At 36.9% G+C, this 7,500-nt stretch overlaps 1 pseudogene; it reads left to right on the top strand.

Annotated features, from left to right (window-relative positions):
• Nucleotides 1-6,375: 6,375 nt before the first annotated feature.
• On the top strand, nucleotides 6,376-7,267 carry LOC114530416 (annotated as a pseudogene).
• The last annotated feature ends 233 nt before the right edge of the window (nucleotides 7,268-7,500 follow it).

The following is a 7,500-nucleotide window of genomic DNA, read 5'->3' as shown; positions in this document are numbered from 1 at the left end:
TAATTGCCCACTTTTGGGATTATATTTTGCCATTAGGGGAGGATAACATCAAGAAATAAACATTGCACGATATAACAATTAACAAATAAGCTGTTTTTGAATTTCAGATTTCAGATTATGATGGGTGTGGGGAGTGAGCTAGTTAAACCTCAACTTGCAGCTGGTGAAGAGTTAACTGGTGAACATATCAATAAAATATTCACCCAAAGATCAGTTTGGATTTTGCCATCTGAAAAACTTGATGATTTACATGAAGATGATCAGGTGTGTGCATCAGCATTCTTCTCTTTTGTAACCTTAATACACCCTACAATTATAGGGCTCGAAATAGAGAAAAAATTTTCTTGGTAGGTCAAATGAATTTTATCTTGCCATTTTGGTTTCTGAATTAATTGGCAAGCTGTCATATATTGAGGAAATGACTTGCATGTTTGATTGAGATATAAACCTAATAGGAGTTTTGATAGGCATAAAATAAAGTACAGTATGTATATAGATCTATAGAATTTAATTCACCTGCCATTGGCCTCCTAATATTTGGAGCCCTGTAGTAATGTTAACCCATTAACTGGTAATGTCCCTACAGATTATATATATATGATCCTTTACAGATCATTCAATCCAGTTCCAGCGAGGATGAGATGATAGCAAGTACATCTTACTACGATATAAGAGACTTAATTAAAGGTGGTACAGACACCACTCATTCATGTACAGAGATGGCATCTTCGTCAACAGAGAAGGCATCTTCATGCACAGAGGTGTCTTCATGCACAGAAAAGGTATCTTCTTCATCCACAGAGATGGCTTTCTCCACAGAGGCAACGTTTTCTTCAGCCAATTCTTCTGAATGTCATCCAAGTGCAAGTGATGCAGAGATGCTCAGAGAGATGTTTCCCAACATAGATCATCAGAAAATATCTTACACTCTTCTGGCTTCTGGTAGGGATGTGGGAGTAGCAATTAACAAGCTCCTCAGTGAATCAGGTAGATACATAATATCATCATGTAGTATAATGCATCTAAGTGTATCATGCATACATATTTCATGTTTGAAGCACTAATATCCAATTGTACTGGGGTTGGTTTTACAAAAACTGGATTTTAACCTGATAGTGGTCATTCAATCGCTCTAAAATTCTCTGTTTTATGGTATAACTGATTAACCCTTAATATTCTTAAACTTATAAACTGGGGATCCTATTTATTGTAATAGTTTTTAGCTTCAAAACTTTTTAGAACGGTTGAAAAAATCACTATCCAACTTTTATATAACTGGTATTCATTTGTTCAATCTTTGTATTTCCTGGTTATAGTTTTAGAAGAAGCTGAAGGTTGTCATAAAGATAGCTTTGATGATCCAGAGCTAAAGCGTCAACTAGATGACCCACTGTCTCATAGTTTGTTTCATCATGATACAGATGGGTTACAATCGCTTCAAAATTTTATTTCCGACACAGTTAATCCTTTTGGTCCGGAAGTGGATATGTGCTTTGACAGGAGCAAGGACATATTGGAACAAGCTGTACGAAAGTACAAACATCCATTATTTGATACAACAAGGCCCCTTAACGTTTCATTTAAAGATGAGCCAGGAGTTGATGCTGGAGGAGTGACAAGAGAGTATTTTTCTCTGTTAATGGAGAGGTTAAGGAACCAAACTGGTACCCTTAAGTTGTTAGAGGGTACAAGTGGACACATGGTTCCAATGCACAACTATGATTACCTCTCAGAAGGGTTATTTGTTATGGCTGGAAAGATGATCTTGCATGCTATTCTTAATAATTGCAATGGAATGGCAGGATTATCTCAAGCAGCAGTTGCATACATCATTAGTGGCAGCCTTGATGCAGCTGTAGAACACATTGTGCTGGAGGAGATCCAGTGATGCAGGATCAATTGAGGCAGGTATCTGAGCATGGAAAAGGTAAACAGTACTTAGTATGCACATCAAACAAAAATTTTTAAAAAAACATGCTTAATGCACCCCACTTGCTCTGGCACTTAATGGGTTAAAGGTACTATTAAATTTTTACGGACGAAAAAAGTGCGCTGTGGCCATTCTACACAGTCTTTAGTCGAATAGACCAATAGAATTGTCAAGTCAGTAGAGCCGGTTAGTGTGAGGGCGTTATTTGAGATGTGTGTGTTTCTTGAACAGCTGGATCGATGTTCAAATGAAGATCTCAGCCAATTTACAACAGCCAACAGCACACTTGACTTGACAGATCTTTTGATGGCCGCTGGGTTCCCACACATTAGTGTAAGTCCGGAATGACGCCGTTTGGCATATGAATGTGTTCTATTTTATGAAGTGATTACAAAAAGGATTGCAGCGCTTGATGACATCAGAAAAGGTTTGCAGAGTGTGAAAGTTATGGGTAACACAGTGTTAATCCTCCTCTCAAAGTGGCCAGAATTAAAAGATAAGTTCTTTCCTAAAGCACAATTTGAAGCAGTAGATGTATCTGCGCTGATCCCCCGTATTATCTATGTTATGGGTGATGTCCATGCAAACCACAAAGTACCAGCATTCTTTGAGAGATACATCGATGAAGTAGCAGCCAGAAACGGTTAGTTACATTTTTCACAGTGCCTTTTGTGACACATTAAGTGATGGCTGCTGCGTGATTATCTTGGTGATATTAGATAACATTAACCAATTATTGGTACATGAATTGACTAGGGAATGTTAACCCTTGAGTGGTTATTTATTTTTTTCTATATAACTTTTTTCTATAGGGATTTTTCCAATATAGTGACATTACTACCAACAAGTGTAGTGTTTTGTGTCTCTTATTCAAATCTAACTAAATACACAAGAAATACCTCCCATTATATGTTAAAAAGTCTGCTCCACTCCAATGGCACTTCCGTTTCCAGTCAATGCATTACAAGTTATGCAAGTGTCAAGTCTACATTTATAATACAAACAGTATAGTATAATCTTATAATAATAGTATAAACTTCCACAATTCTTCCCTTTTTACATATTGTGTGTAGCTGGTTCTTATCTCCATTTTAGGTGATGAAGAAAACCTAGCCGATCTGCTGCTGTTTTGGACAGCTTATCACACCCTACCTACAGATGGCTCTAGAAAACTCACTGTGCAGTTTTTAGAAGAAATCCCATCAGAGATTTTTCCAGAGGCAAATACATGTCCAATGGTGTTATTACTGCCCACTATTCACAAGGAATTTGATGCATTTAGAGAATCTATGGACAAAAGCTATCTCATTTGGGAAACGTGGCTTTGGAAAAATGTAGAAAGGGAAAAAAACACAAATCAAAATCTCCAATATTATTTCTGGCTCATTTCACATTTTCAAGGTTTTGTTCAATTTTAAAGTTTGTTTTATTTAAGTACCTTAATTGGGAATAAAATAACTGGTCCAAGTACGACCCGTACAGTATGCATATAATACATAAATTGTGCATGCTTATTTTTGCTGCCTCTATTATGTCCTAGCTTGGGTAGGTTGTGTTCCATTCTGCAAAAAATAAAACAGTGTATTTTTGTAACAATTACATTTGCATATCAAGCTATTCATATAGTTTATAATTATGTTTTGCCCTAGTAAATAGCCCTTTGGCCAATTAAAAGGAAGCATCAAAATGAAATTTGTGAACTTGTGTACTGGCAGCACTCTATAGCAATGTGAACAAGTGAAATTGCCTAGGTTGGACAAATATAAATAGTAATGTTGGCTGAATTTGGGTGCACAGCCAGCTGATGGGTTGATATAAACTCTGAAATGCTGTGTTATAACATTCAACTAGAAATGCAACTTTGGTTGTGCAGTGATTAAAGCATTCAGCTTTCACCTGTTACTTTTAGGTTCATTAACAGAACTTTGACTTTCATGTGAAGTCAAATAACTCCCAAGAGTCATGGATTTCCTCTAGCATGGAAGTAGACCGAGTGAGATACAATCATTAGTATACAGGAAAAAATAGGAACATACTATTGCAATTTTCACAAAAAAATTGACTAGACTTAGCTAAGTCTAGCCAATTTTTTATATCCACATGTGGGAAACGTACCTTCCCCAAATCAGAACCATTCTCTAACAATCCGTAAGGTCATGTTATATAAATTAATACCATGATTATCATCATTAACCAAAGGATCAACCAACATCTGCAATTGATTTAGCTGTGCTTCGGTGACCATTAATTGTGTTTCTGGCACTTCAACATCATTGTCTGCATCAATTTCAGGAAGTGGACCATCTCCTTCAATACCATATTGACCCCAATCTTGGTTCGAAGTATCGAGAACACCTTAAACTTCTGAGTAGTCAGTGTTTCCTGCATGAAAGCCAGAATGCCAAAGCTGCAATGGTGAGCGATTTTTCATGGTGTTCATTGGGTGGTTGTTCCAACTGTTCATCAATTCAGCTAAGGCCCAGTTAATGCGTGGGCAATAAACGTAATGCAATGCATATATAGTAATTTCATTTAGTGGATTGAATAACTGACACTGCTCCAAATAATAAAAAATGTTTCTGTAATATGTCACAACCAGCTTTTTCACCTCCAACCACAGTCTCTCAATCCGCTCGTTGTGGACACTTCTCCCTGTAATCATACTACCTCTGTTAATGCCTCGTGCAGGATGCTCTAACATGTACCTTGCAACAAAATAGTTTTCTGTTCCATAATCTGATCTAACTCTAGATGGTAACCCAAAATTTCTCACTCCATTCATGAATAATGAAAGCACAGTGTCCGCTTTATTGTTGTTTGAGCATCTGATAAATACTATGCACCTGCTAAACCCATCGATACCTCCATGGATAACCAGCCGCCATCTTATCAATTTGTGGTGACCATCAATGTACCTGTTAAATTTAAAATGTATGGTATTATACCATTATTTTGCAAGAAAATAGTTGTTGGCACAAGTGATTGCCACATTGAATAGGGGTCCATTCACAAAAAAATGTGCAAGCCTTTGGAGGGTGGGGTTGGGAAATCAGACAAACTTGGACGTCAGGGGAGAAATGGGTTTTTAGCAAACTGGATATTCAAATTAAAAAGAAATAAAAACAAATTCATTTTTGCAACTCTATTTTGAACCCTTCTTCCTGTTTATTGTGCACATTTCATTTTGTATAATTCTTTCCTTGATGAATTCAACAGTATTGTGAAATAATAGCTCTCTGAATTCACATGTACACATCTTTTGTGAAAGGCACATACAATAACAGTGCAAAAGGATTAGTGCTTGTAAGTACAAGAACTCACCACAAAGCATTGGGGCATCGAACATTGTATACTCGTCTTACAACTGCAAAAGTACGTCTTAAAGCTCGACTTATAGGATCTACCATCTGGATTGCATTGTGAATACACCACCTCTGTATGTGGATGCCCCGACTCCTCAATGCACCAGTGACATATGTTTATCCAGCATCAGGAATGGTTGTTAAAATATCCCGCACTATATTGCAAAGTAGTTCTTCACCAATTTCAGTGTAAGTATTTCGTGGACCAACCGTATTCGCAACCTGCAACCCATACTCACGTCTTCGTTGCAAAAGCGTTCTAGATGACACACCAATTTGTCTGGAAACAATACTCCATGAATAATGAAGGTTGTGCAAATCCACTAGCGTATCAAGAGAAACATTTATTCTAGGTCTACAAGAGCTGGTAAATCTAGTAAAAAAGCTTCCACAGAATCCGCCATGTTTTCTGCATTACATTTGTGCAACATGAAGTGCCGCAATTTTTATATGTTAGAGACTGCTGGCTGTTCTCTACTACTTTTATAAAAAGTCTGATAAAAAAATCTGATACATATATTTTCATTTCAACCATGAACATGTGAGCTTTTGATATATAAATTTGTTTTTTGGTATACATATTATTGCTGGTATTTTGTCACAAACCGTGCCTCATATATATGCATATATGCATATATACATATATACATATATACATATATATATATTTATATATATATATATATATATATATATACATATACATATACATACATATACATACATATACATACATATACATACATATACATACATATACATACATATACATACATATACATACATATACATTACATATACATACATATACATACATATACATACTAATTATATAAGTATTGGATTTTATTCGGAATAAACATAGTGTAGTAAAAACGATATGCCTAAAATTTCTGAGGATATCATTGGTCATATGGCCTTCGCCACTAGTGAAAAATGCCGTATCGGCTTTTTCATTGGACATACGGCATTCTTCACTAGTGAAGAATCGCGTATTGTGTTTTCGCGCCTCTAATGGGCATACAACAAATACAAATACAACAACAATAGTTTCGTTTTATAATACGCTGTGGTTTATTTGAAATGGCTTCACGATTTGCAGACACGCCATCTATAAGCGAATTTATTGAACTTCAGGAGAACAAGAATACAAGAAAAAAAAACACTTCAGGACATTCGACTTCTTCAAGAGTTTTTATCGTCGAAGAATTAATCGCAAAAAATCGAGGACATTTCCGTCAAGCAACTTAACGAATACCTCAGCGAATTTATCATTTCTGTCCGAAAGAAAGAAGACAACGGAGAATACGAACCTAGTTCCTTACGCTCAATGTTTGCTAGCTTCGAAAGATACTTGAAGAAAAAGAACGGGTTTAGTATCATGATGGACAAGGGTTTTGAACTTGCAAGAAAAGCTCTGCACTCAAAACAAAAAGAGCTCAAGCAAAAAGGAAAAGGCAACAAACCAAACGCTTCAGTTGCTCTGAGTGAAGAAGAAGTCAAACTGCTTTACGAGAAAGAACTCTTTGGAACTTCCAATGGCGAAGCTTTGATAAACACACTATGGTTCAACAACACTATTCACTTCGACATTCGTGGTTGCAAAGAACACAGAGATATGTGCTGGGGCGACATAAAACTACGCGAGAATGTGAATGGAGTTGAATATCTAAAGTATTTCGAGCGACAAACAAAAACACGTACAGGCGACAACCCGAGAGATGTCCGAAAAGTCACGCCAAAAATGTATTCTGCTCCCTCAAATGTGGCAGAAAGAGATCCTGTCTTCGTTTACAAGTTCTACGCGGAAAAACGACCGAGTGAAATGAACACAGACCTTGCCATAAACCACTGCAAGAAGGCTTCATCCAGTAAGGCTTGGTTCAAAAAGTCTGCTATTGGCGTGAACAAACTTAATTTGCTCATGAAACAATGGCTCGAAGGCTGGCCTTGGTCCACACATCAGCAATCATAGCGGGCGAAAAACGATGATGCAGACTTTAACCAACAATGACATTCCTCCCACGGACATAGTTCAACTATCTGGGCATAAAAATGTGCAAAGCGTCACGAATTATTCAACAGTATCGCAAAACCAGCAAATGAAAATGTCTAGAGCTTTAGCGAATTTGTCGACATGCCAAGAGTCCCCCGTGCCCTGTACGACAAGTGTTGCCGAATACACACCAAATACGGATCTCAGCGAAC

The sequence above is a fragment of the Dendronephthya gigantea genome, unplaced genomic scaffold (genome assembly GCF_004324835.1).
Source record: "Dendronephthya gigantea isolate DGI-Jeju-01 unplaced genomic scaffold, DenGig_1.0 000062F, whole genome shotgun sequence".
NCBI lineage: Eukaryota > Metazoa > Cnidaria > Anthozoa > Malacalcyonacea > Nephtheidae > Dendronephthya > Dendronephthya gigantea.
This window is presented reverse-complemented; position numbering and strand designations above follow the sequence as displayed.